At 36.8% G+C, this 27,661-nt stretch overlaps 1 protein-coding gene across 2 annotated transcripts in view; it reads right to left on the bottom strand.

Annotated features, from left to right (window-relative positions):
* TNKS (tankyrase) overlaps positions 1 to 27,661 on the bottom strand; it is a 214,348-nt gene that overhangs the window by 103,292 nt on the left and 83,395 nt on the right. The window lies entirely within an intron of this gene.

Raw genomic sequence — 27,661 nt, 5'->3', positions numbered from 1 at the left:
ACAGTCTTAGATGACAAAAATATTCTAGCATGCTGCAATCTTCAGACTTCACACAAATTCAATACCAAATTTTAGTAAACAAGAAACCCTTAAAATTATTTTTAAAAAGGAGGCTGGGGTCTCTGAGAGCAAGCAGATAGCCAACTATTGAGACGTGGACAATTTTACTCCCTTCTATTTTTTAAAAATATCGCAGACTGAAAAACAGGTATATAATTTCAAATCTTTGATACACATTCCTTAGAGTACGCAAGATCTAACAAACAAGCTTCTTTTGCAAACTCAGTTGAAGGACAAAGAATTTTAACAATACAGTGTTTGTTTATTCAATAAATAAAAAGAAGAGCCAGGACTATGATTCAGCTATAATGTGCTGAGTCAGTTTGCTATATCATTAGAGAAATAATTATACAAAATGTCTAAGCAAATAATTACATGAAAGCAAATATTAACCATACATAGAAGAAATAAAATTTTAGATTAAATGAAAATGTTACAATTCTATTAAGAAATAAGCTTAAATTATTTTAAACATCTTATCATTTATAAATATGGATTTCTTTGCATTTTGTTTCTGTTTTGTAACAGAATGCAGAATATTGATGCAAATACTCAAAAGACACCTAAGGACAACCAAGTACACGCTTAAATTCTATAGCCCATCACTGGCAAATATTCTTTTGGTTCAAACTTTGTCTTGCTTCTCATATTAAGATTACATTAAAATCTAGAAACTGTAAACAGTTATTTTCAAATAAGGAAGAAGTTATTAAATATCTATTCCCTCCTAAGGAAATTTTATATACCACTAAAGTCACAGATTCAACAATCTACATGGATAAGCTAGGATGCATCATTCATCATAGAGTTGGTCTTTCCAATTTCCCATATATTGTATTCCACATTCTTTGGCTAACTGACAGTGTTAAGATTTATATTACTGTACCTCCTAGCCAATAGGTTCTTGTCTTCCCAAAGCCAAAGACTTTACTACACATTTTAGGTGGCAATATGGAAGTGAGTGAGTCAATTTAAAAGCTCCTTGTGAGGAATATGACATACTCTCAGATGCCTTAAGGATCAGGGGCAAAGTAAGTCAAATTATGAGATTATCTCTAGAAGTCATTCAGTCAGTCAACAAACATTTATTTGAAAATGCCAGATTCAGACCCACAAAAGACCCCAGTATCATCTCTGAACTCAAGGAGTATTGGTCTCTTAAGTGCGCCAGACAAACATAAGGTCCCAGTAGAGTATGAAAAGAATCTTGTGAAAGTCATCAACAGCTTAAAGGCTGGTCTGACTGAGATTAGTAAGAGGCAGGGTAATTGTGGCTCAAGGAAGGTTTCCTGGAAGAAGGGAAATGTACGCAGAGTTTTGAAGGAAGAGCAAGCGATTCTCGGGTAAAATGAAAAAAGGGTGAAGGAGAAGCAGGCAACCGGTGTAAAACAGAAACAAAAACCAATAGGAAGGGAAACAGTAGCTCTGTAAGTCTGAAACCACACTCACACTGCAGGGGAATGGGTAGGGAAGGAACAGATCACGAACGGCTCTCTAAGAGGTTTGAACTTTACTTCAAAAATAATGAGGAAATATGGAAATATCTCAACAAGAGGAGTACGAAGTGTATTTAAAGACCTGCAAGTTTTGTAATAATATAAAATATCTCCAGACTCTACTTCTGTGAACTGTTGTCGGGGAGAAAAGTGGCCCAAGAGGTAGGGGGTGGGAGGGACAATGAATTCTGACATAGTTTATGTTTTGGGGCCAGTGTAAATTCCCTGATTGACGGTCACTACACATGAAAATTGGGAATTGAAGTAGCTACTATTGAAAGCTGAGTCGTAGTGAAACAAGACTCTAATAAGCTAGATAATAAGAGTGCAAAGTATTTAGGATTTTCAAGGTTCAAATCAGTCTACCCACATAAACTTCTCATCTAGTATTACTTATGAATGTTTTCTCCAAAAGGCGCATTTTTTTTTTTTTTTTTTTACAAAAAGGTTATTCCTGCATGGATAAGATGATAATAAACCAAAGCTCTCTAAAGGAACCATATAAGTGCACCCGACAGAGTCAGGCACAGGTATTACAAATGACTTTCTACTTTTACTTTTAGAGGCTCTAGTACTTTAATCAGCTTTTCTGCAATACATTCCAACATCCACTATCTGGTGCCCAAGGACCATAATCCATAAACAGCTGAAGCTGTTTTTCAAATGCTACATCTCAGGAACAACAAGCAGTGAATTTAGAATCCCTTGTACATTCTGACAACAAATCTGAGCTACTTACTTACCAGCCAAACCACTGGTTTGGTGTCATTTTAGCAAAGAATCTGAGAACATTCTGGCTGGGACTATATGGTGCTCTATGGAGCATTTATATTCTTTAATAACATCCAGATAAAGGCTAGCAATAGATCAGCCGGAAAGGAAACTAGGCAATTACAGTCAAGATAATAGCAGCCAGGAATGCTGAAAACAGATAGCTTAAAATATTTTTCTTTGATTAGAATAAAATAAGTGGGATTAAAAAAATAAGCAAGCCACAAAGTTTACTTTTCAAAGTCTGAACTGCTTTTTCTTTTTAGTAAACTAATGCCAGGATATATGTAAAAATAAATACACACACACACACACACACACACACACACACACACACACACACAAGCATACACACACAGGAGGTGTGAGTCAATGTGTTAAAAAGAAAGGTTTAAAAAAAGGTTAACAAATAACGGTCAAAATAGGTTAAAAATGAAACTCCCCTTTTATTTCTCTGAGGTAGTTAGAAAAAAAAACTTCTCTTTTCACTTAGTATGAAGGCAAAATTACCTTTTGAATAAAAATGAAGAAAACTTACATCAATAAATAGGAGTCATAATTATTGACTTATCTCAATTTCAACATCTAAAAGAGCTTTTGCCTCTTTCTTTAGCAAGTGAAAGAATCAAAGGAGACTTAGTTTTGTAAAAATGAGTCATTTGGCTTTGTTGAGGGGAAATAGCATGGAAAGATTATGAACACAGAATCACAAATTCTTAGAGCAATGAGGGACCAAAAAAGAATTATGACTTTTGTCTACTTTGAAGCCATTCACAATATATGCCTATGGTAACATCTTCTTAGATGCAATGAGGGAAATGGAGTTTGAAAGTCACCTTTCTTCTGTCACCTCACCTCCAATTTCAGAATTGTTCTCCTAAGGGATCATCTGCAACATATTCATTTACAGTTAATGAAATTGACACCGAGGCAGTTAAATGAATTGTCTAAGGTTTTACTGAACATTATTCATGATCAGCCAGGCCCTGAAAAAAGCTAATATGTAAGCACAAACTAACCAAACCTGAGCTCTACAAGATGATGTAAACCAAAGAGTAACAAAACAGTAAAGGCAATAAAACAATTTTAAAAATAGTTAACAATAACTAGCTTTAAATAGGTTAAACCTATTTATATTATTTAAGCTAAATATTTCCATCAAAACCATTTTAAAGCATTAGAACTCTCATATGAGCTTGTAAACATGGGCAAAAAAAAAAAAAAGTATACAGGGCTTAACCTTTTTAGTTTGTTTTAACATTTTGGACCAAGGGAGTAGGAATGAGAAAAATTCATTCCAGGTCTATTCAAATGATCAATGCTTTCTGCATTTCCATTAACATGCTTAATTCCTCCTGCTTTAGATACCTCAAGGGAAGGGCTATGTAAAGACTTTAATCAATCATCTCAGTTATCAGGTGTAGGGACCCTTGCGCTGCTGAGTGCTAAATAGTACCATGAATTGATAATTCTTATAGAGATACTTTCTCATCAAGGTACCAGCAAATATAAGAGATTAACTGATTCTTGTAGCTAAAATGACAGCCTACATGGGGAATAAAATATTAATTTAGGTGACAAACTCCATTGTATTTTCACTAATAGCTTTGAAAATTCAGAACTAACTATGTAGCTGTGGAAGGAATTTCATTAAAGCACTGGGAAATAATCTCATCTCAAGAAGCTTAAAGCTACAGGTCTTCCACCAAAAGCAATTTGCAGATAGACAGGTATTCTACTTTAATAAACAATGGCTCCAGGAGTTCTTGAATTCTTTTTTCTCTCTGAAATCTTTCCTAAATATTTTCAGGACAACTGGAGAAAAACTACGACGTTGTAAGAGTTCTCCACGCCTTCCTCCTACTTCTGAATCTTATCAGTCTTCCCACTCATTCTGATACTGGAGTCAAAGTCCATACCATTAATTAAGTCTAGAATCATGGTCAGACTACACACTCCACCTCCATTCTAAACACAGAATAATGTGGGGCTTTCAAATTCCAGGCTTGAACAGAGAATTGTTCTAGTGGAGATCCTTTTATTTTCTTTTGCTTCCTACAACTCGGACCTTTTAATTAGTCAACATTAGCTAACATTAAACATCGCCTGCGTTACCACACCAAAGTCCATACCAAAGGTCCATACCAGAGGACCTCAAAGCCGTGCTGTCCTATACAGTACACGGCACTCTCTCATAGCTATTTACTTTCACGGACATTCACATTATACAAAAACAAAAACTGTTCATCAGTTGCACTAGCCTTATTTCAAGTTTTTCAATAGGCACATGTGGCTATTGTCTCCTCCAGCAGACAGTGCAGAGAGAACATTAGAACAGTTAAACATTTTTTGGACCATGCTACTCTAGGGTTTTTATTGACTATTTAAGAAGTCATCCTAAAAAAACAAAAAAGAAGCCATCTTTTACTTTAATAAGCTACTTTCCATATTATTCTTACTATTAATTTGTCAATGCCAAAACTCTGTAAACTTTTTTCCCCTATTAAATATTAAACAACTTCTTCATCAGTATGAAATATAGGGGAAGACACTGAACTGTATGATAAAAGATCTGGAGTGGATTCTACCTCTGCCATCAATTTACTTGTGTGACCTCGGGAAAGTCACTCTGTATTCTAGGGACCTTCTTCTATTTTATTGCCATCTGGAAAGGGAAGGTGAAGGGTTCAATGATTTCGGGTTTCAGCTGTAAAATTCTCATCCTGTATTTGATTCTCAATATTGCTCAGCTCTTTTTCTTTTTTTTTTAAATTTTTTTTTTTCAACATTTATTTATTTTTGGGACAGAGAGAGACAGAGCATGAACGGGGGAGGGGCAGAGAGAGAGGGAGACACAGAATCGGAAACAGGCTCCAGGCTCTGAGCCATCAGCCCAGAGAGCCCGATGCGGGGCTCGAACTCACGGACCGCGAGATCGTGACCTGGCTGAAGTCGGACGCTTAACCGACTGCGCCACCCAGGCGCCCCCTCTCAGCTCTTTTTCTAATACGATTTTAATGTTGCTCCAAACAAACTTTAAGGAAAAACATAAATTATGTGGGAAACAAAATCTCTACTGAACTGTTATAAAACGTACTACACCTGCGAATGAATTACAGAATAAGCGGTAAAGCAATTTTAGTCAACCTATACTATTTACTTAGTTGGTTCTATATTTTGGTGACACTCTAACAGAAGCTAAATGAAAATAGCTCTTTCAGAAGAAAGTGGTGATCTGTAGAATTCTGATATTTAATTATAGATATTTCTATTTTGTTGGTAAGATTTTTTTTTTAAGGAAAAGTTCATCTAAGCATTGAACTAGATATAAACCAAAAGATTATTTGAGAATTTTCCAATTCTTTGAGAAAACGGAAGTGTCCCACTCCCTGCAAAAAAAGAAAAATCAATTTTCAAAGAAAAAGACCCCCAAATACGATTATATTATCCTAGATCACAATGTTTAAATGATAAAAAATAACAACAGATTACATGTCAACACAAAACCCAAACTGATGTCCTAAAACATTTAAAAAACATAATATAACATTCAAATATAACAAAGGCTCTGCGAAAAAACCACGTAATGCAACCAGTAAATAACAATTATTTTCTTTTAAAATTATTTTAATGTTTATTTTTGAAGGAGAGGGAGACAGAGTACAAACAGGGGAGGGGCAGAGAGAGAGGGAGACATAGAATCTGAAGCAGGCTCCAGGCTCTGAGCTGTCAGCACAGAGCCCGACACGGGGCTCGAACTCACAAATGGTGAGATTATGACCTGAGCCAAAGTTGGACACTTAGCCTACTGAGCCACCCAGGCGCCCAAATAAATAACAGAATCGTTAACTCTTAGTTTCTGTGTGGGCGGTCATATGACCTTGCTTAGCCCCAGCAACATCTAGTCCAAAGTGTCCCATTTATGGACACTCTGCAGAGTTTCAAATAATTTATACAGGTCTCTGACATTCTGTCAGTTGTATCTGGCACGTAACAAGACTTTTCATTGGATTTTTGTTATTAAAAATTAAGTATTTAAATTTGGGGCATAAAAATAAATGTACACTACTCCCCCCAAAAAGGGTATATTACAAGATATATACACTCTCTAAAACTGGGTATTAAAAGCCAAGAAAGGTGTTCCTACAGGACGTTATTAACCAATGAGAAATTCTCCAAAGTATGCCTATACTTTAAAAAGGAAAGGACTTTTAGATTATTCTGCAGAGGAAAAGACCTTTTGATACATCAAAAAGAAGACAAGAAGGGAGAGCTGGGTGAGACTGGGAGACGTGGGACACTGATTTTTTTTTATTATCACAATGGCTGTTCCCCTCCCAAAAAAGGGGTTTGGAAAAGTAAAATCCATATTTGATCCAAAACAGGCCAATAGTTTTATATTTTTTGTTCTATACCAGTGGTCCCTTTTCCATAGTCATCAATCTACAGTTTCTTATTTTTTTTAATGTTTATTTATTTTTGAGAGAGAGTGAGCAGAGGAGGGGCAGACAGAGAAGGGGACAGAGGATCCAAAGCAGGCTCTGTGCTGACAGCAGACAGCCCAATGTTGGAGTGGAACTCATGAACCACGAGATCATGACCTGAGCTGAAGTCAGACACTTAACCAACTGAGCCACCCAGGCGCCCCCACAATTTCTTATTTGTAAATCTCAAATCCAAAAGGCTCCAAAAAGTCATCTGGCAGCAAAACTTAACCTACTCAGCGTACCTAGTTATCATATATTTCAATGCAAAAATATTAATGTTTGACTACAAGGTGCATCACCAGACTCTACCGGGATGTTTTATAAGGCATACAAGATGGATGTACAGTGTCTTATTTTATTTGCATACTGAAGTATAATTTATGTAAAGTTAAATCCATCCCTTTTAGATGTACAATCCTGTGAATTTTGACAAACTTATACAGCCTGTGGCCACAACCTCCAGACACAGAATATTTCCATCACCCAAAAAGTCTCTTCAGGCCCCTCTATAATCAATCTCCTATACCAACCCCCTTCCATGGCAACCGCTGATCTTATTTCTGTCCTTATAGTTTTACTTTTTTTAGAATGCCATACAAATGGAATCAGAGAATATGTAAACTTTTGAATATGGGTTCTTTTACTTAGTATAAATGCTTATTCATGTCATTGGACAGATCAATATTTGTTCTTTTTGAGTGTTAAGCAGTATTCCCTTATATGAATGCACCTGAATTTGCTTACCCATTCACTAGCTACTAGAGATCCAGGTTGTTGCCAGCTCTTTGGTAGATTATGAATAAAGTAACTATAAAAATTCAGATTTTGCAAGGACCTATATCTTCATTTCCTTGGGCAAATATTAGGAGTAGGGGTACTACATATAATAAGTACATGTTTAAACTTTATAAGAAACTGCCAAATAATGACTTCTTTAAAAATTTGAAAAATTCTTAATTCTGGAATATGGATGTATCACCTACAGAAAGGAATAAGAGGGGCGCCTGGGTGGCTCAGTCAGTTGAGCCACCGACTCTTGATTTTGGCCTGGTCATGATCCCAGGGTCGTGGGATCAAGCAAGCAATGGGCTCCACCCTGAATGTGGAGGCTGCTTAAGATTCTCTCTCCCTCTCCTCTTTCTTGCTCACTCTCTTAAATAAGTAAGTAAGTATGTAAGTAACTAAGTAAATAAGAAAGAAAGAAAGAAAGAAAGAAAGAAAGAAAGAAAGAAAGAAAGAAAGAAAGAAAGAAACAAACAAGAACAAAATAGAAAAAGTTTACTAATGAGATATAAGACAACTCTGCCACAACCTCACAATTAGAAACCCCAACCCTGCCTCTCATGGGGGCAATTCACCTAAAATGAACTAATTTGCACAGCTTTTTAGTTCTTCACTTAATTGTGCTTTTGTATTTTTTTCAATTTTTAAAAAAATGTTTATTTATTTATTTTGAGAGAGAGAGAGAGTGTGTGTGTGTGAGTGGGGGAAGGGCAGGGGGAGAGAGGGAGAGACAGAATCCCAAGCAGGCTTCACAATCAGCATAAGAGCGCCCTGCACGGGGCTTGATCTCAAGACCACGAGATCATGACCTGGGCCGATTTATTAAGAGTCGGACACTAAACCAACTGAGCCACTCAGGCGCCCTGTTATTTTTTTTAAACAGGGAGAATATACAAATTTGATCTCTTCATGTGAGAAACTGGTACATGCTACCTGCAATCCCAGAGCTGAGAATATATACACAAAGCATATTTTGATGTGTAGGAACCATACTGTTATCTGTGAAAGGAAAATTACTTTCCTGCAGTCTTACACTTATCAGGATGCTTGGCCCCTCAATGCATCAGGCTACTGAGGGCCTGGAGTTTTGTGAGACACCTACCTGGGAACTGTCCAACCTCTGCTTCTTATAACAAGGACCTAAAAAACAGAGGCTAATGTAGAAGGGCAAGTGACTACCTTTTGAATAATATAAGAACTGGCTTGTCTTCATTGTAATTATTGTGCATGATTGCATTTACATTCTTTGTATAATGTATTTTGTCCTTGGTTTACAAAAATCTCTAAAAGATGTAGTAACCTTGTTTGCCATTCTGGCCTTCTCAAAAGCACCAATTGTGGTTTATTTCAACTGCAAATGCTTAATGTATTTTTTTTCTTATATTGTCCCCAAAGTATCACTCAATCTCTTATTCAAGTTTAGAGGTTCATTAACTTTAGTGAAGTTTGATGGTATTGTACTAGGCACAGTCTTTCTCATTCAAACTCTTGTTCTTTTTTTTTTTAAACTGCCATTCATTTATTAGTTGTCCTCTGAATAACATCTTTTCTTTATTCATTTAAAAAACATGCATTCAATAGCTACAATATGGCAATAATACAGCTACCACTACTGTGTTGTGTACTTAATCTGGAATCAGCAGGAGAAAAAGCGATAGAATTAGAGCCGCACGCCAGGCATGGCACCAAACCTACACAGCATCTCCTGCATTCAGCAGGCTGCAGTGCAGAACTGTTGTTGATGGCAGGATCTCACCCATGTGAACGTTATCTGTCACGAGTGGTGAGGAAAAGTGGTGGAGGACCACCCTAAGGAGATAACAGAACTAAGCACTACGTTTTTAAAGCTTTCAGATATTTACCAATGCGACTGAGAGAGATACTGTGTGTGTCTGGGTATGCCTGGGTAAATAGAAGATTCAGATCAGGGAAATGGATGGTTCCTAACCTTTTGTGGATCATGGACCATCCTAAGGAGTTAAAGAAAGAATAGCTTTAGACCCCCTCCCTAGGGAGAAAACACCTTGCACACTTGACCCTAAACTCAAATCTTTTAGAGTTTTTGCAGGCTTTCTGGATTCATCAAGTCACCACAGGTTAAGAACCTCTGGTTTGTGCTCGTCACTTCTCAATATAATTTTAAAACAGGCTTGGCAGCATAAACAGTTTGATGTCCTTATTTTATACATGATTCATCTAAGACCCCAAATTTTAAACTTATGTAGTGACAAAACTAGGACTGTAATCTCTGCCTTGTGACAGTAGGGAGGAGCCAAGTTGGTGGAGCAGCATGGAAGTTTACTACTTCTGATGGTATTTTTTATATGAGTGGTATGGAGTAATTTCATGAAGTCAAGTCATATACAAGCTTGGCCACATATTTTTGGGCAGGATTTTAAACATGTGGAAATGGACTAGAGGTTGGATAAGTATCTACCTTAACAAAGAAGTTTGAAAATTCAAGGTGTATTTGGGGAAAAGTGACTGATGCCAAATATGTTGAGAAGGCATAAAGAATACTGAATAATACTTCAAATAAAAATCTGGTCCATATTTTAAAGGATCTTGAGTGAAAACATGGTATCTGTCTTTCTCTGCCTGACTTATTTCACTTAGCATAACACTCTCCAGTTCCATCCACTTAGCTACAAAGGGCCAGATTTCATTCTTTCTCATTGGTAAGTTGTATTCCACTGTATATATAAACCACATCTTCTTTATCCATTCATCAGTTGATGGGCATTTAGGCTCTTTCCATAACTTGGCTATTATTGAAAGTGCTGCTATAAACATTGGGGTACAAGTGCCCCTATGCATCAGCACTCCTGTATCCCTTGGGTAAATTCCTAGCAGTGCTATTGCTGGCTCATAGGGTAGGTCTATTTTTAATTTTCTGAGGAACCTCCACACTGCTTTCCAGAGTGGCTGCACCAGTTTGCATTCCCACCAACAGTGCAAGAGGGTTCCCATTTCTCCACATCCTCACCACTATCTATAGTCTCCTGATTTGTTCATTTTAGCCACTCTGACCGGTGTGAGGTGGTATCTGAGTGTGGTTTTGATTTGTATTTCCCTGATGAGGAGCGACGCTGAGCATCTTTTCATGTGCCTGTTGGCCATCTGGATATGTGGATCCTGAGAAACTCAACAGAAGACCAGGGGGGAGGGGAAGGGGGAAAAAAAAGTTACAGAGAGGGAAGGAGGCAAACCACAAGAGACTCTTAAATACTGAGAACAAACTGAGGGTTGATGTGGGGGGGAGGGGAAAGTGGGTGATGGGCAGTGAGGAGGGCACATGTTGGGATGAGCATTGGGTGTTGTATGGAAACCAATTTGACAATAAATTTCATATAAAAAAATAAATGATCTTGAATGTTAGGGTGCAAGATTGAACATTATTTTGTAAGGCATAGGAAGAGGGAGTTATTCTTTGCTTTTTTTGAGTACAAGAGTAAGCTAATTAAAGCTGAACTTAACCTGGTAACTCATGAGTTAAGACCTGGAGACACTGGGGATTAGTTCCAGGGTCACTGGCAAGAGGATGGTGGGAGGAAAAAGAACATAGATGGTAGCAATAAGAATGGAAAGAATGTCAAGGAGAGAGAAGGCACCGAGCGGATCACGATGCAGCAGAGTTTGTAATCTGATGTGTTACTTTATGGTGTGATTAGGAATATCATGTTGCACAACTATAAACTGTAAAATTTAAAATTTAAAATATTTGTATATTGATCTTAGATTGATACTTTGTCCAATAATCTTTCTGAACATAATCATAGAAGTACTTTGATGTTTCAGTTTATATTTAATGAATATATTACTATTGATTCAGACTTCATATACTGAGAAATGTCTATTAAGTTAGAATAACCTATTTAAATAATATAGTTTAATTAATTAATTATTTTTTCATATATGAAATTTATTGTCAAATTGGTTTCCATACAATACCAAGTGCTCATCCCAAAAGATGCCCTCCTCAATACCCATCACCCACCCTCCACTCCCTCCCACCCCCCATCAACCCTCAGTTTGTTCTCAGTTTTTAAGAGTCTCTTATGCTTTGGCTCTCTCCCATTCTAACCTCTTTTTTTTTTTTCCCCTCTAATATAGTTTATTTAATTATTTAGTTGTTAAAATTGAGCAGCCTTTCATTCTTGTACAGCTCACATCAAGACACATATCGAGGGTTCACAGTCCAGCTAGGAGGCATTTCAGACATATTAAATATAATGTTCTCCAGGAGAAGTCGTTTTCAAAAATATTGTATCTAAAAGACTATAAAGAGAGCTACTGAGATATAATGCCTGGAAAGTCAATTTGGCCTTTTCCTGAGCATAACATTAACTTCAAAAAATTTTTTTTAATGTTTCTATTTATTTATTTATTTATTTATTTATTTATTTATTTATTTATTTATTTTTTTAATTTTTTTTTTCAACGTTTATTTATTTTTGGGACAGAGAGAGACAGAACATGAACGGGGGAGGGGCAGAGAGAGAGGGAGACACAGAATCGGAAACAGGCTCCAGGCTCTGAGCCATCAGCCCAGAGCCTGACGCGGGGCTCAAACTCAGGGACCGTGAGATCGTGACCTGGCTGAAGTCGGACGCTTAACCGACTGCGCCACCCAGGCGCCCCTCTATTTATTTATTTTTGAGAGAGAGACAGAGCACAAGCAAGGGAGGGGCAGAGAGAGGGAGACACCAAATCTGAGGCAGGTTGCAGGCTCTGAGCTGTCAGCACAGAGCCCGACGTGTGGCTCGAACTCACAAACTTCGAGATCATGACTTGAGCTGAAATTGGATGCTTAACCAACTGAAACATCCAGGCACCCCAGCTTCAAAAATTTCTAATCAGGCTGAACATTCACTTGATAATTTACCTAACCATTCATTTTATTATAAAGTGAATGCACTGGGCTATTGTACTACTACGATTACTTTTGGCTTCAACTATCCTCTCGTATTTTTATCTACTTTCCTTATTTTGTTCAGTGAGGAGGCACAGGAGGATGTTTACTATTTCAGAAAAATATGGAAAAAAAGACTTTAAAGTTGAGGAAATAAAGAGGACATATTTGCATTTGGGGGAAAAATTATTTTGTAGTATTTTGCTTTGGGAAAGTGCTTCATGTCCGACTAAATAAAAGTCAGAAAAATGTTTTTATTTGAATTAGCAAACAGGAGAAAAAAGAGATATTCAATTTCAGATAATCTTAAAATTATCTTACTGGGATACATTCTCCTATGCAGATTTGGCATAGAGCCACGTCAATTGTACATTTTCATTTTCTTATCTGAAATATATTAAACACCATCCCTTAGTATCAGTTTTATCTAGTTCCTTCTTATTTTAAATACCTAGCAATACAGGGAAGCAACATTTCTATCAGAAATACGTCAAAGACAATCTGATATTAATAACAATGAAATGTGAGTCAAAATTCCTTGTCTTTTTCTTTTCCTTGCTGATAAAAATTTGTCTCTTAGTTATTATTTCTTAGAGGGCAGAATTTAGATTTATGTAACTTTCAGCACTTGATATTGTTTCAGAACATAATTATTCAGAAATTCCTTGTTCCTCCTTTTTTTTTTTTTTGGAAGGCCGAGGTTAACCTGTGATACACATCACTTCATGCACACAATGTTGCCATGAGGTTCAGACACGGGTAACATTAGTTTGCTTTTTCAGGGTTAAGTTTTGGTTTTGCATTATCCATAACTTAATTGGAGAATGTGCCAGTAAGAAATGTTTAGCACCATTTCTAGACACAGATAACCAAAGACAAAGACTGCAGGTACTACACCCGAAAGTTTCTTGAATGAGGAGATCAAATTTATATACAGGTTCAAAAAAATTATTTTTGAAATAATGATTTTAATATAAACACAATAGTTGACAGCAAATTTTAAACATTTCTGAAGAAACAAACTGTTTTGGGGTATTTTGGGATTTCTACTCTTGCATGGACTCATTTGCCTTGCATGAATTTGTCAACTACTCTCCTGTAAAAATTGTCACTTTGCCTTATTAGACAGCTGCTGCCATAAAAATTGACTCTCTCGGAACACTCAAAGACCACATCACTCCGGACAGCCAAGTTTTCAACATCACTCTGCTGATTTAGCAGTTTAATTCCTCTGCTCTTGATGGAATTTCTTTGTGAAATATATTACACAAGCGTATGCATTCAAAAAATGGGTTATTCCAAACATAATTTAACCTTTCGTGACAAATCAGGGCCAATTATTATGAACCTCAGCCAGACTGTGCAACGATGCAACAATGTTCTTTGGGCCTAATGAGATGTACAGGCATGGCTGCACCTGTCCAATAAGATTGCTATACATTTTATTATTTTTAAAGTATAATTTATTTTTTTTTCTTTGTGTTAATGATTCTCCTTAATTTAGAGTGTCTAAAAATGCTGTCTAGGGCAAACATAATTCAAGGCACATGTGTAACTTAAAATTTTCTAGTAACCATGTTTAAAAAAAAGTGAACAGAAGACACTAATTTTAATAATACATTTTATGTCACCCAATATATCTAAAATATTATCATTTCCCCATGTGGCACTAGGCCCATTGCTGTGTTCAACAGCTACCTGTGGCCAGTAGCTACTGTTTTGGACAGTTAACATCTGAGACCATCATGAGCTGGAGGACTACAAAACTCAGTAAATGCGGTCACTAAGGTAGGAGCAAATTCTAAGTTAAGAATGGCTCTCCTAGGTGTAAGGAACTTCTGATTCCGAGCATGACTGCTGGACATTTATTTGGCAGGGGTGGAGTGATGGGTGGGAGAAGAAGAAAGGGAAGGGGAGGTGGAAGAAGGAAGAAGTAGGGGAGAAGAAAGGTCAACAGTAAAAGTAGAGGTAGGGATGAAGTTAGGGAGGACAAAGAATCCAAGAATAAAGTTTCTGAGGTAGACTCTCAGAAGACTGCAAACTCAGAGGTGAGTAAAACATACAAAGTACTCAACACTATTGACCAGATAATGCAGAAATGAGGCTTTTCTTAGTTGGTAAATAGGGCTTTTAAAAATGTATGCAACAGTGAAGAGAATTCACAGGTATTAAGGACTGGAGAATCCTTGCCACCTGCTAGAGGATCCAGAGAGGGAGACCAGCCATAGTTAATGGTGACTCACAGAGGCAGCACAAGCTTTTTACAAGGCTACCTCGTTCAAATGCATACGCCAAAAAGTGTCTGAGAGTATGCTCAGAGAATGTGTCAAACACACCATTAACCACTTTTAATGAATCTTGTAGAGATGAACAACCTTACCAAAAGAAATATAGACCATTTCTAGTGATAATGACACTCAATCCTGGGCAAGAGACCAAAGGATTTGGTAAATTCATTATTTCTTCTTGAAACTTAAAACAACAACAACAACAACAACAACAACAAAAAACTTTGTAAAAAAGGAACAGCTGGCTATCCAGATAACATGAAAGAATAAAATCTGGTCTTGAGGAACCTGAGCTTTAGGACACAAAATGATGACAACTGGTGGCTAACACTACAAGAATAACAAGAATAACGAGGATAAATGCGATACCCTATTAGAACAAAAAAAAAAAAAAGTCAACTGCTGAAATATATAAGAAATACTTAAAACTGACTTAAGACTAGCCCAGATTAAACTACTCTGAAGCTACTTTGACAGGAAGCTCAATGAATTAATGTGACAAATTTACAAAAAAGCAAACAGAAACTTCCACTGTGTCAGCAGAATAAACAAGGTAGGAGTGGGTGCCATTCAGCTTACAATATAAAAACTAAGATGGAAGAGGTGGTGATTATAGTGACAGTAAGTGTCCTCTATTACTGCCAGTATTTCAGAGGAGGGTCTTAAAAAAAAATGCATAGCCATACACAGTGTACTTCCAAAGAGAAGTTACTGCATTTGGCTTAATAAATGGGTGAAATATTACCAACCATTTAAGCTATTCAACAATGGACTAATTATGTCAGAGAGCTCATAGGGATATGGTATGGAAATGTCATATAGGAACATAGTAGATAATCCTGAAGGAGTAATGGAATAGATTAGCTGAGCTCTAAATCTAAGGTCCTTCCACATCCATGATTGTATGTGTAACGTTTATGTTACAGTTGTCTGTAAATTATAATACATCTAGACTTAAATTATACATGCATGTATTTGGTACTGTCTGTTCTTCTTTAGTCTCTAAGTTCAGTTCATATATCAAATTACAGATCTCATTATTTGAGGGGTACTATCCTTGAATGAACTCATTTAATCCTCAAATAATGTTTGATTCTGTTATTTCCACCTTTACAGATGAGGAAACTGAAAAATGGAAGGTCACAGAGCTAACTGTGTTAGTTTCTTGTTACTGTAATAAATTACTAGAAACTTAATGGTTTAAAACACAAATCTATTCTAGATTCTGGAGACCAGAAGTTCGAAATGGGTGAGCGGGGCTGCATTCCTTCTGGAGGCTCTAAAGGAGAATCCACTTCCTTGCCTTTTCTAGCTTCTAAGGCATGCCCACATTCCTCGGCTTGTGGCCGTGCACCACGACAACCGACAACCTCCGTTTGCATGCCGCATCTCTTTTCTCTGACTGGACTTCTTTCCTTTCTATAAAGACCCATGTGATTGTTGGACCTACCTACGCAGAGAATTTATATTGATCTCCCCATCTGAAGATCCTTAACTTAATGACATCTGCGAAGTCCTTTTTACCTCATAAGGTAACATTTGCAGGTTCTGGGTATTAGTGTGTGGACGCCTCTGGGAGGCCACTGCTGTGCCTCCCACAGCTAGTAGAGAGCAGACAGAGGGTGTTTAACCACGATGATCACTGCTTCTCAAACACTGCTCCTGACAAATGGAAAGTACATTATACTTTCCAAGGTGTTCCCTACCAGCTGCCAGGAATAAAACATTCTCTTCAACAAGACTTCAATTTAACACCTAGAGTTACAGACCAGAAAGCAAGAAATAAAATTCCACCCGGCATGACCTTCTTTGGAGCATAATAAATATGTATTTTTTTGTTTATAAATATAACAGATTTTTCCTTAAAAATATAACATATGTTTATGAATCTAAAGAAAATAGCTACTCTGCTTTTTGGTTAAGTTTGCAATGATATAAAAAACAATATCAATAAAAACATGTTTATACATTCTGAAAGGAAGATTCTGGTGAAATTCTGAGGAATTTCATTCATACCTCCTTTCAACTGCAAGGGAATTAACATTTCATTTTTCTTGTAAATGCAGGTATATTATTTAATGAATATTCCATCTTTAGTTATCAGGACTAGGTTAGGAATAAACTAGGGAAAAACATAAATCCAAACAGAAAAGCACAACAGACCTGTTATTTTTGTCTGCCCAAGTGCCTGCTACCTCTTTCTTCTGATATGTGCTCTCTCCCTAGCGGTGGGCCATCTCCCTCCTTTACTGTGTGTGGTTGTAACGGGGTTGCCAATCAGAGCCCCGCTCCACCCCTGGCCAATCATCAGACTCCAGCCACAGACCGGTGCCTGATGCAGGTACAGATATTTTGACTGAAGCAGCTCAGAGTTCTTCCTTGAGACGGTTCACTATGCAACTGGGAAAGAGCCCTCTTTTTACATTAGAAAAATAAGAAAAGCTATACAGCTGTGGCCCCAGAGCTGCCAATGGCCATGCTCTTTGACGCATGAAGACTCTAAGAAAACAACAACAGAAAAATGAAACAGAGAGGCAGGGAACAAAACAACAGAGAAGGGGAGGAGAAAGAACAGGAATGAAAGGAAGGAAGCAGAGAAGGAGGCAGAAGAGTGCTCAGAGAGGGGGGGCAGGAGGAGGTGGATGGTTAGAGAAACAGTGACAGTCAGATACAGGATGCGGTTTGAGTCTCTGGATCCAGCAGACCTTGACGTCCAATGTATCTTTGCCTTTATGTAGTTAATACCCTTAAGCAACAAACGTTATCACTTAAATAATAGTAATTTGATTCATGAGTGTTTACAATGTGCTTTGTTCTCTTCCCTTTAACTTCTTCCTACTTCACCTTTAAAAAACAACAAACAGGCAAATTCAAACCAATCTTCAGCAGCTGAAGCCTCCAACCTAGTTTTTAAAAATATGGCTTTAGATTCCAAATAATTTAACACTGCTATGATTTAATTAATTTACTTGCTCAACATTGTTTTTAAAATGTTTACATTTATTTTTATGTAATTCACAAGGCCCTTTAAATGTACATTATATAAGTACCTCACTCAGAAATAATCTTGTAGAAAAGGATAGATAGATAAACATACATATATATCCTTATAAGATATAAAAGGATACACACACACACACACACACACACACACACACACACACACACGTTTTCTTTTCTTCTTTGACTCCAGAACAAAGTCTTTCTGGCAAAAACATTTCACTTGTGTCTGGGATTTTTACAGTAATCTTTCATATTAAGTAAGATGGGTTAATAATGAGTCTCCTCCAGAGCTCCACATGCTTTTTGAGGACAAAAAATAAAAGGAGAAGCTAAAAAGCTCTAATTGGAGTCAGGATGGCATATTACCGCTGTCTTTAATCTTTTTTCTTCCTCTAACTTCATGACTTTGATCATAAAGAGGGGGGTGCCATGTGCACTTGTTCAGGGGGAAGCATGGCCTGGGCCTGGCCCAGAAGCACTGCTAAATCACAACAAAAAGCATCACCTTTTGTGCCAGCCCTTTAGATGAATCCTACGTCTGCTACTATCTCACCAAGTCAGTTTGACCAAATCATTTAACCTTCATCAGAGTTTCATGTTTCCTATGGTAAAACGAGAAAGATAATGCTTATCTTATGGGTGTCCTGAGGGTCAGGGATAAGAGAAACAAAACACCCGACACTGCTTGATTCACAGTAGACCTCCAACACAAGATGATGATGGTGATGATGCTTTTCAAATTTTAAAGCACTTGATTTACTAATAACTGTGTATTATTTCTTCCTATAAACCAGCAGGGAGACAGGACCTCTTTTTCATTAACATCAGTGAAAGAATTTTAATTAACTAACATTTAAGGAATTTGAGAAAATCGACTTCTCTACACCCCCACTAAATTTCTCTATAATAAATGGCTTTTATATAATGAAAAGCAGGGGAGGTATTTTGTCTTTGGCCCTAAAAATTCAACTGGGCCCCTAGAAAGTTGTAATCACAATGTGAGAAGAAAGCTATTGAAACTGATGTACCACATAAATAAAATAGTAGAAAGAAATGGAGTGGTTTAAATAATTTCTAAGAAGAAGTGAAAGCTATTCAGGGGAAGATAATTAGAAACACTAGGCAAATGAACCTCCCTTCCCCTCCACACCAAAACAGATAGAATCTTAACAAGACTGATGGAACCTTACAAGGAGTAAATCTCTAGTTCCTCATTAAAGAGAAAACTTCATTCCACAAAAAAGAAGTATTATGTACCGGTAATATGTTCCTCTTCTACAGACATTTGATATTTCTTAAATCCTAGTTGGTGATCTACTGACTTCAAGTATATCCACCTGTCAGTAACGATAAGTCTGTGTCTGGTTTTTGGTTCATTTTAACTTTAGATTTACTTTAAATTACATACAATGATTTCATGAAATGCATACTGATTTTGGCAAATTTTATGTCTCTACCACGGAAATGTGTCAATCATACAAGGCAGCAATCCTTATGAAACCTGGCTCAAGATTCATATGCACTTATATAAGCAGTCGGTATTTTAAAGTATGAGTTTTGAGATAAATCAAAAATAAAAGTAATCTCGGATTAGTACTATGGTACATACTGAGGAAGTGAAAGTCAGCCCTGCTGATAATGACTGTTTCCAACGAGACCTGGACAAGGCCACATAAAACAAAGTTCCTCCACAAGGCCATCCCACAGCTATAAAAGGGTCTGACAATCCTTTCTAATGAGTTACTGTTGCTTTAATGAAGACATCACCAGCCTGGCTTCAAGATCAGTTCAGCTAGTCACTGATGGTGTGGCGTGCGTGTGTGTGTTGTGTGTGTGGATCTCCAGTACATGAGCTCAGAGTAGGCCCTAAATAAAGCACAGAAATCTGTGATGGGCAGACTGCAGATACCTATTTCCTTTTCCTTTCTTCTTGCTTCTTTAGTTGCCAGACATTTGTTAATACATTAGGAAAATTTTTTAAAGGGTACATTTGAAACTCATGTTAAATAAGCTACTTACTACCTATTACCATCTTCAGGAAGAGGTTCCGAAGTTACACAAGCTTTAACTTGAAAAAACAACTGGCAAACCAGCGAACACACACAGGCAAGCATACTTTTACCCCCATTCGAGACAGTAATTTCTTGTGTTCACGTTCTGCATAATGATTGTAATCACTTGATGCCTCTTGTTGTATACAGAAGAAAGTACTATCTACTCGGGAGAATGATACTGTTGTTGCTGAGAACAAGCTAGAAAAGAATTGTATTTTTTCCTTTTGCTCAGTTTGTTTATTGCATTTGTTTCATGCCATGCTTTCAGATGACCCAGAAGTAACTGGAGAGTGAAATTGAATATCATTTGGTTTTCGTCTCGGCCATATTCTTTTGACACTATTGAGGAAAAACAGAATGGAAAAACAGAATATTCTAAATGGAAAAATACACAAAAATATTAGACAGAAAATACTAGGCCTCAAAAGTAGAGAACACCTGGGTACGGTAAATGCTGAGTTCCTGGCTTTAATAATCTCTCTGGAGAATCAACTGCTTCTTCCTCTGTGCTCCAAACACTTTGTGTTGTATAAAAAATCATTTGTCTGTATTCCTTGCCTAACCTGAGCTCCTTTAAGTCAGACAGCATATTTTATTTTCATTCTTATATTCCCCAGGAACATTCAGTGTGCTTTATTAAAACAAAAGGAATACCTATCTCACCTTTGCATATCTGGAGGAGTCCATGATAAATAGTGATAAATGTCACTAGATAAAAAGAATGTCTTACGTAGAGGAAGTACCATTGCAATAATAGTATCTAACGTTAGAACTGAGTATAAAAGTATCACAAGGTTGCATGGAAATTCCTAAAAAAAAAAAAAAAAAGAAGAAAAAAAAATCCAATACTATAGGATTAGGATACAGATTTAGATAACTGCACTATGAATAAAACAGGATAAATAAACACAGAATATGATGTGGCAATCTGCAACTGCTGAGTCAGGTGGCTTTTAATTCAGATAAAAATTATTGTAACCATATATAAATATATAAATGTACTCTCCAGCATTAAGTGTGGCTTGCTACAGTTTGTTAGCTTTTTAGAACATATCTCTTACCTCTGAATGCAAGGCAAGTAGTTCTGAGACAGCTATTTGAATTACACACTGGGAAGAAAAAATTTCGACAGTAATCAATAAACTAATCAAACATAGCTATTTATGTTATGCAAAGAACTTGTTATTTCTCTCTTTCTCCAGGAGCATACTGGACTAATTATAAGTGGTGAGCCTTTTATAAGGCTGAATAAAATCCATTTTATGGACATACCACATTTCTTTATTCATCTTGTGATGGGCACTTGAATTGCTCCTAACTTTTGGCTACTGCCGATAATGCTATTATGAACATGAGTATACACACAGCTCTGAGTCTCTGCTTTCAATTCTTTACAATAAATACTTAGAAGTTGAATTGCTGGATCATAATAATTCTGTTTTTATTTTTGAAGAACCTCCATACTGTTTTCCATAGTGGCTGCATCATTTCACATTCCCACCGACGGTGCACAAGATTCTGACTTCTCCATGTCCCGGCCGATATTTGCAGTTTTCTGGGTTTTTTAAAGTAGTAACATCCTAACGGGTGTGAAGTGGTACCACTCCACATTTCTTTTTACATTTCAAGGCTCTGTCTAAAGAATAAATTTTAATAAAAACTCATTGCCCAAGATTCTATAAATGACTCCAAAATTATAGCAAAAAAGCAAACCTCTCTGGATCATTTCTCATATTAAATGATGCTTATTAAAGCAGATTTCGGTTTTCACTTGATCTGTCTCTTCCTTTCACTGACTTAAAATTAACATAAAAATAAATTAGATAAAATGTTTGTCTTTTCAGAATATTCTGGGAGTACAGCATAATCTTTATGCTAACTTTATGACATAAACTTTATGACAACAGGGTATGAAGATGTATAGTATTTATACACTTACAGTCAGGTAGTTACTGTGATAGTCCTCCAAAAGGGGTAAAATAATGAATTTTCTATGTTTTGGTTTAAATTTACATGAATTTTTATGAGATTCTAAAGTATGTGCATTTACTTAGTAATATTTTCTCTGCAGGTATAAACCAAGGAAAGAACTAACACATTTCTACTTAAGGTACTATTATTCATTTTCAATAGAGAATTAAAGTATCCCCAGAAAAGACTTGAGGAGAAATTAGGGTGAAAAAGAAATGAAAAAAAGAAAAAGAAAAAAAAATGGTGGTCAATATTCTAAACTAAAGGGAATTGAATCCTATTTCAAGGACAACTTCAAGGATTTCTTTTATACTTAAAAAAAAGTCTGACATATTACAGCAAAACAGTTCATGGCTGGTCGTGCTTATGAAAGATGACATTACTCTGGCCCATTTGCCACCATCTCAAATCATCTGTCCCCAGCCCAAAGAGAATACAGACACAAACAAAATTTAAATTATGTTTGTGGAAACCTTGGTGTGACAACAGCAGGTAATGGTTTCAAATAAATTCACATTTCTAAGTTGTGATGAGGTAATAGTAGTCACACATTTTAGAGAAAGCTATAATTAACGGCAACTAGAACCATGCAAATACTGAAAACGATTCTTCCTTTACATAATCTCTCATTCTGCGCTAGCAAAAAATACAATGCATTCATTTTGGGTAAATGTGGTTTAATTGATAGAGACAGCCATTTCTGTAATGGCTTCAGCAAATAATTACACCAGAGTGGTGACAAGGATTACCTAAGAGTGAGTTAGTACAAAATTTTAGCAAGCTATTTTCAGATTCCTGACAGCCTAATGTTTTCTCATCTTGATAACCTTAAAGATTTAAGGCAAACACATCTACAATAAGCTTATAAAGAATTATCTGTAGCTGTTTAGAAGTGTAGAAATTTTAAGTCCCAGGGGTCTACCGATTTGCCTTGGAATACAAGAAGACTTGCTGAGGTTATCTGCCAAAGAGCGAAACCAAGAAATGCTTTAAGACTACATCCTCTGCTTTGTGTGAAATGAAGATCTATAATTTTCATGACAGAGACTGAACTGAGAAACTTTCATATCCTACAGAAAATAACTTGTGGAGACAGATACATCCTGGGGCAGATGCTGGAACTAACAGTAATGCCAGAGCTTCTTTTAGGAAGGCACACAACGTATCATCGTAACTGGCCATCAGGTAGTTCTGCGTAAATTATTGTGACTGAGGTACAAAGTAAATGTCTCTCTCTCGGTCTCTTCCCCCCAACTCCCTACAATACATTCTCAGGTTATTTTATAACATTACAAATACTCCACATATTTGGAATAATATTTCCATTCTCTTTTCTTTAAGAAACAAAACATACAAACTATCATTCAATAACATCGTTTTGTTCTGAAAGAAAAAGAGTAATCATGTGAAATGAATATGTGTCTGTATACACACACACACACACACACACACACACACACACACACACAAGCACACATATATAATTACACATGTGGATGTGGCTGTACGATCATGGCCATTTTCTTCTCTAGGAGAGGAGGCAATCTTTAGGTCCAAATCCTGCCATAATGCAAAGTATCACCCACAACATTTATACATGACATTTGGCCCAAAGTGTACTTTAAATAATGAACACAGTAACAATGACATGAAAGCCATGATTAAGGTAAATACAGAGAAATATAAAAGGATCCAAGGACTTTCTATGAAATCGTAGTCCTTTAAGTTGTCAAATGCCCCTAATTAAGAATTAAAATATCAAGAAAGGTATAAAAAATACATTCTTAAGAGAAAGGAATGAATAAAATCACAAACTTTTGGTATGATGGTACTAAGCATAAAGCATTTAAATATCGCTTCCATTCTTTGGTTTTGTTTTTGTGTATTTTTGAGAGAGAGATAGAGTGTGAGCAGGGTAGGGGCAGAGAGAGGGAGACTCAGAATCTGAAGCGGGCTCCAGCTCTGAGCTGTCAGCGCAGAGCCTGACACAGGGCTTGAACTTATGAACAGCAAGATCATGACCTGAGCCGAGGTCGGATGCTTAACTGACTGAGCCACGCAGGTGCCCCAATATTGCTTCCATTCTTAATTGAATTTCTGTTCTGCATTCTTGGCCAGTCTTCTCTTCCATAAATAATCATTAATATTTCTATTTGGCAAGTTTTTCTTTTTGCTTTATAAAGATTACAGGTGAGCAGTTATTTTCTCCTCCCTTATTAGGTTTTTAAAAATGAAAGAAGACTTATTTTTCAAACAAGTCCACAAAATTTGTCACTCTTCCAGAGAAAAGGATATGTCTCTCATGTCTGTCTGTTATTGCCACCGGCATTCTAATGACTTTTTAAAAACAAGAGTCATTTTTATGTCCTGTCATAAGCGATACATCATTCACTTTCAGTGCAATGGAGGGTAATAGAATAATGGAGAAACAACATAGAAAGATTAGAACATCAGCTGAGGAAAGATTACTTTTCACTCACCTGGGGCCTACTTCCATACACTGATGCCAAACACATCAACTAAAATTAAGAGCAATGAATTTCTTCCCACGAAGAAAAAACCAGAAGGAAAGAAAGAAAGAACTGATACATGGCATTGTTCCTCCTGTTCAGAGAGAAAAGAATTATAACCTAAACTGGAGGTGGCGAAGCTCCGATAATCCACAGATCAGCGGACAGCCTATTTGTAGAGCCCTGATTTCCTGTCTAATTAATCTCCTAAAAACTACTTCTTTGAAAAGAAATGCCCACACCTAAAACAATACTCATAGTCATTTCAGATACACAGTTTCGTCTTGCATTCAAAAAGACGTGAGCAGATGATTCGTGGTACTCCTGTCAATTCGGATGACTTTTCAATGCCCACGTCAAAAAAAAAAAAAAAAAAAAAAAAAAAGTCAAGCATTTTTAAACCGTCAGAGGCTGATAATCAAATGTACAATTTTAAGATAGTCTAAATTACTGACACTGTGAGTAAGCCCAGTCCTTTCCCTGAGAAGAGAAAATCCCACTCACCTACCTATCACAGTCAGATGCACAAAACTGAGCAGGCTAATTAGGTTAAAAAGCTGCCTGGGCACTGATACCTACCTAGTGCCCACTAAAGTCATGTAGCCTCAAAGAAGGGAGTGAATACATTCTTACCCAGGGAGGAACATTGAGTCTATTGTGTTCTTGAGGAAAAGAAAAGAGAAAAAGATCCAGCTATTATTATTTGTTTCAAAACAATCTCAACGAATGTAATGCCCGAGAGTTTTCTTCAGAGAAAGACAGAAAACGAAGACAGTTAATAATCTAACAATGCTCATAAAATGGTATGCTGATCTAGAGCAAGGCATGTAGACTTTGACCTTTATTCCCAAAATAGAAATAAGCATTTAATTTTGAGAGAATAATAAACAGGAAATGCCAATGCAGTTAGAAGTAAAATGTAAAGAAAAGAAGATGGAGCTTTTCCTAAACACTAGTAATGTGAAAAAGTAACACTGAGATCTGAGTTTGAAAAGCAGAAATAGTAGAGTGACCATATAATTTATTAACCCAACTGTCACTTTTTAAAAATAATTTTTCAATGTTTATTTATTTTTGAGACAGAGAGAGAGAGAGAGAGAGATCATGAGCAGGGGAGGGGCAGAGAGAAAGCGGGAGACACAGAATCTGAAGCAGGCTCCGGGCTCTGAGCTGTCAGCACAGACCTGACGCAGGGCTCGAACCCACAAATCTTGAGATCATGACCTGAGCCGAAGTTGGACCCTTAACCGACTGAGCCACCCAGGGGCCCCAGGTTTTGTTTTTGTTTCTGTTTGTTTGTTTGCTTTTTGCCCACAATGATAACTTGAAAAATCTTTGTATTTGAAATAATTTCAAACCTAGAGAAAAACTGCAAAATTAGTACAGAGGATTCTTTGCCCAGACTCACCAACTTTTAATTCTCTACCTAAGTTTGTGCTTTACATTCTCTCCCTCTTTTCCCAGTAGGGGCCAAGGGCAGGCCACCCCAAACTGCGTCACTTGGTACGATATATGGATTCTTCCTAAATAAGTTAACATTAGAAAGAGCTGGTACAAGGACCCTCAGACCCTCCTCTGTCCCCCTGAAAGTGGGAAACAAATCTCCTATATGACAAATTCCCTCCTTGTCCTGAGAAGTAAGAAGATATCCTTATCACCAGAGATAGGACTCGAAAGCCAAGAAAGCTACAGGAACAAACCTGGTCTTTTCTCATCTACCACCTCAGCCTAAATTCTGCTGGGAATTCTCTACTAATTAGAGCTCCCAAACACCTGTCTTCTTGATCCTGTCGATTCCCCACAAATTTATAGTCTCTCCATCTAAATGTGTAAAAACTGCCTGCATTGGTCATTTCTCTAGGTCTCACTTTCATGAGTGGGCCTCCATGCACATGTATTAAAACTTTGGTTTTTTTCTATCAATCTGTCTCACATAAATTTCATTCATAATCTAGCTGGAGAGCCTTGAAGGGCAGAGAAAAAAAAAAATACTGTTCCTTCCCAACACCCTCCAAATCTCTGGGTATGTTTGTATAAGTAACAAATAAGTTTCCTGAGCCATTTCAGAAAGTTGCAATACATCGTGTCTCTTTGCCTTTTATTACTTCAGCATCTGTTTCCTAAAACACAAGGATATTTTCTTATGTAAGCATTGCAAAGTAATTAAATTCAGGAAATTAAACACTGGTTCAACACTTTTACCTAACAGAGAGTAAGCATTCTAATTTGTTATTGTTCCAATAATATCTTTTATAGCATTTCCCCTTCCAGTCCAGGATCATGCAGTTTGCATTCAGAGGTCATGTCTCCTTAATCTCTTTTAATTTGGAATATTGCTTCAGTCTTTGTCTTTCAAGACATTGACATTTTTGAAAAATACAGGAGAATTAGTTTATAGAATGTGCCTAAATTTCTATTTGTCTAATGTCTTTTCATGAGATTTAGTTCTGCATCCCTGGCTAGACTACAACATAAGAGATAGGACGTCCTTCTCAAGTATTACATCTGCCAGCACAGAAAGTTTATCTGACTCACTGATTGTATTAATTTTGCTTTAATTAATTTAAATAAATAATTAAATAAATATTTAAATTAAATAATTTAAGAAGGTAACGTCCAACGTCTCCACTGGATAGCTACTGTTTTCCTAAGTAATAATCAATCCATGGGCAGACATGCTGAGAACCGGTTGCATACCTACTGCTCATTAAATCTGGGCCTCAAGATTTAGCACCCACTATTGTTTCTTGTCCTAATCAGTCTTCACTATGATGGTTGCAAAAGGTGATTTTCCAACTCCAACAGTCCCTCCACATTTATCAATGGACATTCTAACAGTAAGAAAGAACCTCTTCCCATTCATTCATTCACTCATTTATTATCACCGTATGAATATAACTATCTAATATAAAATATTAGATAATATTTTATCTAATGGGTTATAATCCATTACTCTCACTATTCATTTTGATGGTTAAATTGTCCCAGAGCTGGTCAGTGGGAGCCCCTTCAAGATGTCTCCTGTGTCCTTTTGACAGATCTCCATTATTTTTTCGAGCACTTCTTTACTTTTTTAGCACAATAAGATGCTCTGGTTCATCTTACACCATCCTGTACTAGCCTTGAAACCAGTCATTTTTTTTTTTTTCAAAAGAACTCTTTTAATCACATGTAAGGGAATAGCATATAGCAACCAAGATACAGAAATTAGGTGTGCTCCATTGCTGTGGGCAACACACTGTAGGCCTTTCCTGCAGCAGACCTAGGAGATCCCCACCCCCGCCCATGATCCTGATTCCTACACCTTCAATAGAATGCCACAAGAT

This window comes from Felis catus, chromosome B1, assembly GCF_018350175.1.
Source record: "Felis catus isolate Fca126 chromosome B1, F.catus_Fca126_mat1.0, whole genome shotgun sequence".
Taxonomy (NCBI): domain Eukaryota; kingdom Metazoa; phylum Chordata; class Mammalia; order Carnivora; family Felidae; genus Felis; species Felis catus.
Note: the sequence above shows the minus strand (reverse complement) of the source record. Positions and strands in the feature narration are given on the sequence as shown.